Source organism: Lathyrus oleraceus, chromosome 7, assembly GCF_024323335.1.
Source record: "Lathyrus oleraceus cultivar Zhongwan6 chromosome 7, CAAS_Psat_ZW6_1.0, whole genome shotgun sequence".
NCBI lineage: Eukaryota > Viridiplantae > Streptophyta > Magnoliopsida > Fabales > Fabaceae > Lathyrus > Lathyrus oleraceus.
In genome coordinates, this window is record NC_066585.1 from 304234973 (window position 1) to 304244166 (window position 9194).

Consider the following 9194-nt stretch of genomic DNA (forward strand, 5'->3'; position numbering starts at 1 on the left):
AACAGGTTTACTGAAATTATGACATTTAATGAATGCATCTCTGATAATGAATGTCATATCAATATCAACACATATGAGCAAATTGTTGAGGAGTCAGTTTTAACACGATTGTTCTGACTATAGTACACCTTTGAAATAAACCTTGCTTCAATTAGGTATTTTGAGGGTTGTAATGTGGTTTGGTTCACGGTTTTAGAAAGAAAGGATTTATGGCTCAAACATATCCTAACCCACCCGCTCTTCGTGATGTTCTCCAGTCCTACGTTCAGCTAGTCCGACACAAGTGCTCTTTGATCGGTCACCATTTGCACTTAGCTTTCATCATCCATCCAGCATGAATCTTCAAGAATCGGTAACACTTTGTTCTTTCTTTTAGTTTATTTCTTAAGTTTATTGCATTTTATAAATGTCTGCTTGTTTTATGTTGCATTAGCGGTTTATCTCTTTTTGTCGCATTTTATGTGTTTCCGTGGTAGTGCTATTTGGTTTCCAGGTCTAACAATAAGCCCGAAAGTTGCGCACCGGAAGAATGGAAGTCAATGACATCGTTCAAAGTGAGGTAAGGCAAAAACAGGGGGCTGACACGGCCCGTGTCAGCATGTGCAGAGTGGGGATTATGGAATCCAGAAAACAGGGGGCTGACACGGGTGCCCGTGTCAGCAAAGGCAGAAGGATTTGAGTTGACAGAGGGCCAACACGGGCACCCGTGTCATCTGAACGGCCCGTGTTGGCCAATTCGCCCAGTTTGCTTATTTTTATTATTGTGGTCTCTTTGTAAGTCAGGAGGGAAGTTTTTGTATTCCACAATGTTTTTAGAGGATTGGAAACTATTTAGTCTGCATTTTGGAAAAGAGAAGGGACTTTTTGGATCGGACAAGAAAAAGAAAAAAAGGAGAAGAGAGCTTTCAAGGTGTTTAGAGAAGAAGAGATCTTCAAGATCGGAAGAGATTGAAGATCAACCTTCATCAACAACAAATTGTAATGTCTCTATTTTGTAATTTACTGTCTTTGAATATTATGAGAAGCTAAACCCCCCAATGCTATGGGGGTGTCCCTGAATTTCTATTGTATGAACACTTTTTCTATGTTATTATGATCATCGACGTTTTCTTATTTCAAATTATTATACAACGTTATTAATGCTTTATTTTATCGGACAAATGGAATTTTTATCTCTGGTTAAGGTTTAGGTCGGACAAACCACCTTATCGCTTGTTGTATAATAATACTTCGGTTTAATCAGTTATGAATAAGGATCAAACCGTAGTAGCCGTTAATTCTTGATCAATTGCATATTTCGTAACGTCATTTTGAATAACTAAGGAATTAGGATTGAAATTGACTGTTAATGGTTTTCGGCTAAGGAATTAGAGAAAACAATTCTTGAGAATCGGTTTTGAATAATTACAACGTAGATGTTATATAATATGGAAGTAGTGTAGTACAAAGCAATTCACACATCTTGCCTTAACATGCTTTCTCATATCGTTTAACAGCTTTTTATACGCTTTATATAATTTATTCTCGTTCTTATCATTTTGAAAACAATCATCAAACCCCCTATGATCTTTTGTTCAATGAAATTGTTGTAAAGATTTGTACTTATTATGCAGTCCTCGAGATCGATACTCGGGAGAATTCCCATTTTATTACTACATCGGTGCAAATAGTACACTTGCTATTTTACCGATCAAGTTTTTGGCTCCGTTGTCGGGGACTGCCAAAGTATAAGTTGAATAATAATTCAATTGAAATTTTGTTGCTCTGCAACCAAAATTCTAGTTCTCTGTACTATTGTTTCTTTTTATAAATTTTGATATTGTCTAGTCTTTGTATGCGAGGTAAGGCCTCAGCTGAATTTATTTTTAACGCAGAACCAGAAAGATTATTGCGCACAAGACGCCGAACAGCTAGACTGGAACTATCAGATGAAACCCCCATTGTTTCTGAGTCTGAAAAAGAAGATGTTATTTCAGTTCATTCGGAAGACTCTGAAACCGTTTCTGAACCAATGGATGAAGCTCCACCTCCCGTGGAAAGACTTCTGGGTGACTATGGAGGTGAAAATGCTCCTACTGAAAGGTTAACAATTGTAAACCAACCGGTGAATGTTGATCATTTTCAGCTACACCCTTCAATGATTCGTCAACTCGAAAGGAGACTGTTCTCCGGAAAAATCAATGAAGATGCCAACAAGAATTTACAAAGATTTCTGACCATGACGACATCGTTGAAAATTGAGGGACACTCAGAGGAAGCTAAAAATTTGGTGATGTTTCCGTTTACACTATTGAAAGATGCCGAAGAGTGGTTTTACTCTTTACCCGCGGGAAGCATTACAGCTTGGCAACAAATGGAGACAACATTTTTGAATGAGTACTTCCCTGCCTTTGTGTATATCCGTAAGAGGTGTGATATTGTTAATTTCAAACAGAAGGAAGGAGAATCACTCGGAGACGCTTACAAGAGGTTTAAGAGATTGTTGGTTGCATGTCCTACTCATAACATGGATGCAACTGAACAGATGCAAAATTTTGTTAATGGCCTTAGAATGAAGACTAAGCAACTCATAGACACAGCTACCGGTGGCTCAACAAATTTTACAACAGCTATTGGAATATAGAAAATCATCGAACCATTGCAGCAAATGAGCATCTGGAGCTCTATGACCGCGGTGTAAGTCAACCTAAAGGCATCATTGATCTCAAGCTAGCAAATCAAGTTGTGAAGATGGAAGATCAAATAACAGTTGAAGTAGAGCGAAGAATCAAGAAAATGGCTCTTGACACTCAAACGGTGGCACAAGTTTAACCGGTTCAACCTATCCAAGCAGTTAGTTGTGAAATTTGTGTGGGGGGGGCTCACTTCGCCATGCATTGTGTGGCAACTGCACAACAGGTAGAAAAGATCAATTTTCTGAAGCAGAACAACCCTTACTCCAATACATATAATCCTGGATGGAAAAATCATCCAAATTTCTCCTAGAAGGACCAGCAAGGAAATGTTCATAAGCAAGCGCCCAACCAATATCAAAGCCAACCACAACAACAGTATCGACCACAAAAACAAAAACCATACCAGCAGCAGTTTCACCAACCCCAATAACAATTTCAACCACAGGTACCAAGAAAAGCAGATTGGGAAATTTCCATTGAAAAATGGCGGCTCAAAGTTCCCAATTTCAAGAGGAGACTAGAAGTAATCTAAGAAACACCGGTGCTTCAATAAAAAATCTGGAAGTGCAAATGAGTCAGATTGCTCAACAACTCGCGGGTTCTCAAACACCGGGTGCATTACCGAGTGCTACAGTTACAAATCCACGAGAGCATAATAATGTGAGTGTTGTAACCACAAGAAGTGGTAAATCGAAAGAAGTCCCTGAGAAAGATGATGACCAAGAAGACCAATTGCTTGAAATTGAGTTGGAAATAAAAGAAAATGAGGTTGTGAGTGAAGAGGTGGTAGTGCCTAAACTGATGGTTAAAGAAAAAGTTAGTGAATCAAAACCGGTTGTCAAACTCCCTTTCCCCACAAGAAATAAGAAGAAAGAGTACCATGAGAAGAACTTCGAGAAATTCTTGGAGATGTTCAAAAAGCTTGAGATTAACATTCCGTTCTTGGAGGCACTTGAACAAATGCCCTCTTATGCCAAATTTATGAAGGATATTATTTCAAAAAAGAGGAGCACCGACATTGACCCATTTTTTACTAACCAAAACTTGTAGTGCAATTTTGCAGGGTATGAAGATTCCAGTGAAGAAGAAAGATCGAGGCTCGGTAACTATCCCTTGCACTATCGGGGATAGATCTTTCAAAAAGGCCCTTATAGACTTGGGGGCAAGTGTGAGTCTCATGCCATTATCCATTTACAAGAGGTTGGGGATTGGAAAAGTGCAAGATACCAGAATGACACTTCAATTTGCTGACCACTCTGTGAAGATACCTTATGGAATGGTGGAAGATGTTCTTGTGAAGATTGATAAGTTTGTATTTCTGATGGACTTTGTCATCTTAGAAATGCAGGAAGATGAAGAGATACCACTCATTCTTGGTAGACCATTTTTGGAAACCGGAAGATGTTTGATAGATATAGAAGAGGGCACCGTGACTCTGAAAGTTTACGATGAAGAGTTGAAAATTGATGTGCGTAACACCATGAGATACAAATATGATGTGACCACCAGTCAACACATAGAGGTGATTGATCAAATGGTTCTGCAAGAAAATCCTTTAGGTGAACGACAATTTCCCTTCGAGAGAGTTCTAAGTCTATCAATTTCTGAAGACACTCAAGAAGCTGATGAAAAGGAGAGGGAAGTGTTAGCTATGATGGCAACACAACCACCCTTTAAGGGATCCCGATCACTCCGATGGGAAAACTTGAGGGAACCCCAGTTTGAGGAAAAGAAATATGAGACCAGGAAAGTGGCTGAGCTGAAACAACTTCCTGAAAATCTCAAATATGTCTTTCTAGATTTTGAAAGGAGATGCCCGACTATTATAAGCTCTAATCTAGAAGTTTCCCAAGAAGGCAAGCTCGTCAAGGTTCTGAAGAAGCACAAAATTGCAATGGGGTGGGCGATAGAAGACTTGAAGGGGATTAGCCCTACGGTATGTATGCATAAAATTCTCATGGAGGATGGTCACAAACCAGTGGTGCAACCCCAAAGAAGACTATATCCCGCAATGAAGGAAATGGTTAGGAAAGAGGTTGTTAAACTATTAGATGCTGGGTTAATTTATCCCATATCCGATAGCTCTTGGGTGAGTCATGTTCATGCGGTTCCAATTGAAAGGAGGAACTACCGTTATAAAGAATGAGAAAAATGAGTTATTCCCTACAAGGACAATTACGGGGTGGCGTGTGTGCATCAACTACAGAAGGTTGAATTTGGAGACAAGGAAAGATCATTTTTCTTTACCATTCATCGATCAGATGTTGGAAAGGTTGGTTGGTCATGACTACTACTGTTTCCTTGATGTTTACTCTAGATATAATCAGATAGCGGTTGCACCAGAAGATCAAGAGAAGTCAGCTTTTACTTGCCCCTATGGTATTTTTGCTTACAAAAGAATGTCATTCGGGTTATGTAATGCACCGGCCACATTTCAAAGATGCATGACTTCCATTTTTGCGGACATGCTCGAAAAGCATATCGAGGTCTTCATGGATGACTTCTCGGTATTTTGTTTCTCTTTTGATAATTGTTTGACTAACCTTTCCCTTGTATTAGAAAGATTCCAACAGACCAACTTGATTCTCAACTGGGAGAAGTGCCACTTCATGGTACAAGAAGGCATAGTCTTGGGTCATAAAATTTCTCACAAAGGAATACAAGTGGATCAAGCCAAGATCGAGGTAATAGCAAAGCTACCCCCTCCAATGAACGAAAAAGGTATAAGAAGTTTCTTAGGGCATGCGGGTTTCTACCGCAGGTTCATAATAGACTTTTCTAAGATAGTTAAACCTTTAACTACCCTGTTGGTTAAGGACAAGGCTTTCATTTTTGATAAAGAGTGTGTCATTGCTTTTGAAACCATAAAAAATAAATTGGTGATGGCACCAATTGTCATTGCCCCAGATTGGTTTCTACCTTTTGAGATCATGTGTGATGCGAGTGACATTGTAGTGGGAGCAGTTCTTGGGCAACGTAAAGATAAACTGTTGCATGTCATATATTATGCTAGTCACGTTTTGAACCCTGCACAGATGAACTATGCGACTACCGAGAAGGAGTTGCTAGCGGTGGTCTATGTAGCGGGGTATTCGTTACCATTAGAGATATTGACTAAATCCAAGGTAAATCATACAAGTTGAGTCGCCACCGCACTTCTATTTATCCAAAGGAATGGTTAGAAAGCGAACAAAAACCTAAAAGTTTTATCAAATCAAAAACTAGTAAAAGAGTCAGAGATCTGGGTAAGGGGGTTGGTTATGTGATGGGAAGGTGTTAGGCACCCAAAACATCCTAGGTACTCCTAGGGAGCCCTTTTCATACTTGTTGTAAGGTTGTTGTTTTTGTGAAAATTTGTTTGTGCAAACATGATTGAAGAGATGAGAAAAGAATATACAAGTTTATTTACATTTGTGTTTGGATGGATGAACCCATTGCCTACGTACCATCTTAAAAAAAGATTAGGATCAAAACCTCGTAGTTCGGGGTAAAAATCTCAAAATGAGTTGGTGAATTGATTGGTCCAAAAGTCTTAAGGTCTTTTGTTATCCAAGGGAGAAAACTCAACCAAAAGCCACAAATCCACCATGTGAAGATAGCTTCAACATGCTAGTGAGGGGTTAACCCTATAATAAGCATGGAAGACTTATTGTCTATCACTAAGGATAAAGGTGAGTATTACATCTACCTCAAGGATAACTCAAACCTAATAGCTAAAGGTTACAAAAAGGTTTTACTTAAGAAAGTGGCCATTGAAACCACAAAAGACATTTGCATGGGTTATATTTACCAATGAGAAGTATTTACAAAATGGTCAAAGTTGACTTAGAAGTTCAATTCAAAATAAGTGTTATGAAAGGAAAGTTTGAAAATCAAAAGCATAAGGCTTAGGTTTCTAATGTTGAAAACAAGTGTTAATGTCTACACAAAAGTTTTGGCTTGGGTTAGAGTGGAGAGAAGAAGAAGAATGGCTAAGATCCTAAACATACAAGAGATAAGGGATAAAGAAACAAAACCACAAAAGGAGTTCCTCTCTTGAGATCATATTGATGATCCAAGTAGCTCCCATCCTTTGGAATAATCAATCACAATAATAGTAAACTCAAGCAATCAACAAACAATGAATTCTTGGACAAGGCTCCTCAAGGTCTTGGATTCCTCTCTCTTAGATGCTCATGGTAATGGTTCCTCAATTTGGCTCAAGTGGGAATCCCTAGCACAAAGAAACACACACATCAAAAGGTTCTATTTACAAGTCAAAAAATGGACAAGAGGGAGTTTAGAATATGGTCCTTTCAATGTTCATCTTCAAATTTTAAGCATTCTAAAGGCATGAGGCCTAGTTGCTCTTCAAACTCCATTAGCTTGGGTAAAGTCCTAAAGTCTAAGTCCATTTGTCCAATTCTTTGCATTTTGGTTCACAACAAACAGACAAACACAAACACAAAAGATATATACACAATTATATGCTCAAGTGAGCAAAAGGCAAATGGCATTAACATAAACATGTGCTCAATTGAGCAAAGGAAAAAGCAAATGGATAATATGTGCAAGAATAATAAATTGCATAAATGTAAAGTGCAAAAAGTAAATGTTAATGGTTAATAGTTAGTGTTAGTAGTTAGTGTGCCATAAGGCAAATTTAGCGCTATGTTAAGCAATCGTAATTGGACTTATGTAGAAGTCACAACTATCTGAGGTCGGTCAATAATAATGTAGGCAACAACACAAGTTAGAAGTCTTGATTAGTGAACCAAGTTCCAACAACTTGCTATGCCAAAAGAAAAAGAGGATTGATCTTGTATTGGTTTAAGTCCTTTGCATGATTTAGGAAACAACCTATCCTTAATGCAAAGCCATTCACTTAATCAATTGATCAAGATGAATTACATTTGAATCAAGGAAGATTAAGCATCCCTAATCAATGATAACTTATCAACCTTCAACTCATTGATCAAAAAGAAGAAAGAAGAAGAAGAAGGAGAAGATGAATAATGGAAATGGAAAAGGAAAGAATAAAGCACATTAAATGAAATAACATGTACCAATCAACAAGTGTTGACCAATGACATTGAGAATCATGGTCAAACAATCAAAAACACATGTGAGATGAAGATTGGAAGTCAAGAAATGAACAAAATATTTTTGGCATTTTTTAATATTTAAAATAAACTTGAATTAAAATAAAAAAGGAAGGTCAATCTTCAAAATCACTTCAAATCAACCTTGAAAGGTCCAAATGATTTATTCGAAGTTCAACAAGGTCAAACAAAGTTTGACAAAAAATTTCAGCATTTTTCAAAGTCAGAAACTATTTTTAATCAATTAAAAATGAATAAAAATGACCTAATTGAACTAAAATCTCAAATAAATCTCAAATCAATTAGAAAATTGGTGAGAATATTTTTCATAGATCCATCATCATTCAAATAGGTTAGGAAAATATTTTTGTATTTTTTGAATATTGAAAACTATTTAAAATGAATTAAAAATAACCAGAAAAGAGAAAATTCACAAAAAATATCAAATGACAAAATAAAAAATAGTAAAAATCATTTTTAGAAACTAGAATTTAAATGGAGAAGAATGCAATTGGTCCCATATTTTTTGGAATTAAAATGAAGAAGTTATGAATTTTTGAAAATAATAGAAATAAAAGAAATTAAATCAGAAAATAGAAAAAGAGAAAAAACCAGGAGCGTCTGATCAAGCCTCATTAATTGACGTGGCTGATCAGACGCTCCACATGCACGCTTCCATGGTAGACCAAAGTTAGCAGCGAAACACATATTAAAAGTCGTAAGAAACAAAGGTGGAGATTAGATCGTGGTCAATGGATCCAAGGGCCATGAGGCCATCCACGTGTGGACGATGGTAGAAACCACCGTCTTCTCCGGTGAGAAGCCAGAATCCGGCCACCGGTTGCAGGTTTTCAAACCTCAACCAAACCACATGATCCTCATATCAAAATGAAGTTGGGGTGATGTACATCACCCCTGTAACCTTGAATTGCCCTCAAACTTTCTATAGAATAAGAAATCTGAGTTGGAAGATTCAGGTACAAAAATTACAATTCATTAAAACACAAAATCAAAGCCACCACTGGCTTGCCTCTCAAGTGAGGACTTCAGAAAACACATTGGCCAGGCAAATAGATCAAAGATTAATGAGTTTCGAAGAAAAAACCAGTTGATGAACAACCTTGGATTGTGAAGATTTAAGCTCTTTTCCTTGCTTCCTTTAGCCAAACAGAACTTCTATGGACTGGAGGATGAAGGTCTAGGAACTTTAGATCTAAAGATTCAACCAGATTTAGTTGAATTTTAGATCTGAAAAATTGAAGAAAGTGTGAACTAGTTCCTTTAGGTGTGGCTGGGTTTTGATTTCTGCAGCATTTCAGGTTGATTCAGGATGATCAATTATGAAGCATAACATGTCTATTTATAGCTGAATTGGAGGCAAGGCAAGGTGAATTTCGTGTGCATGAAAATTGAAGGCCTCCATGCATGGGCCTGTATA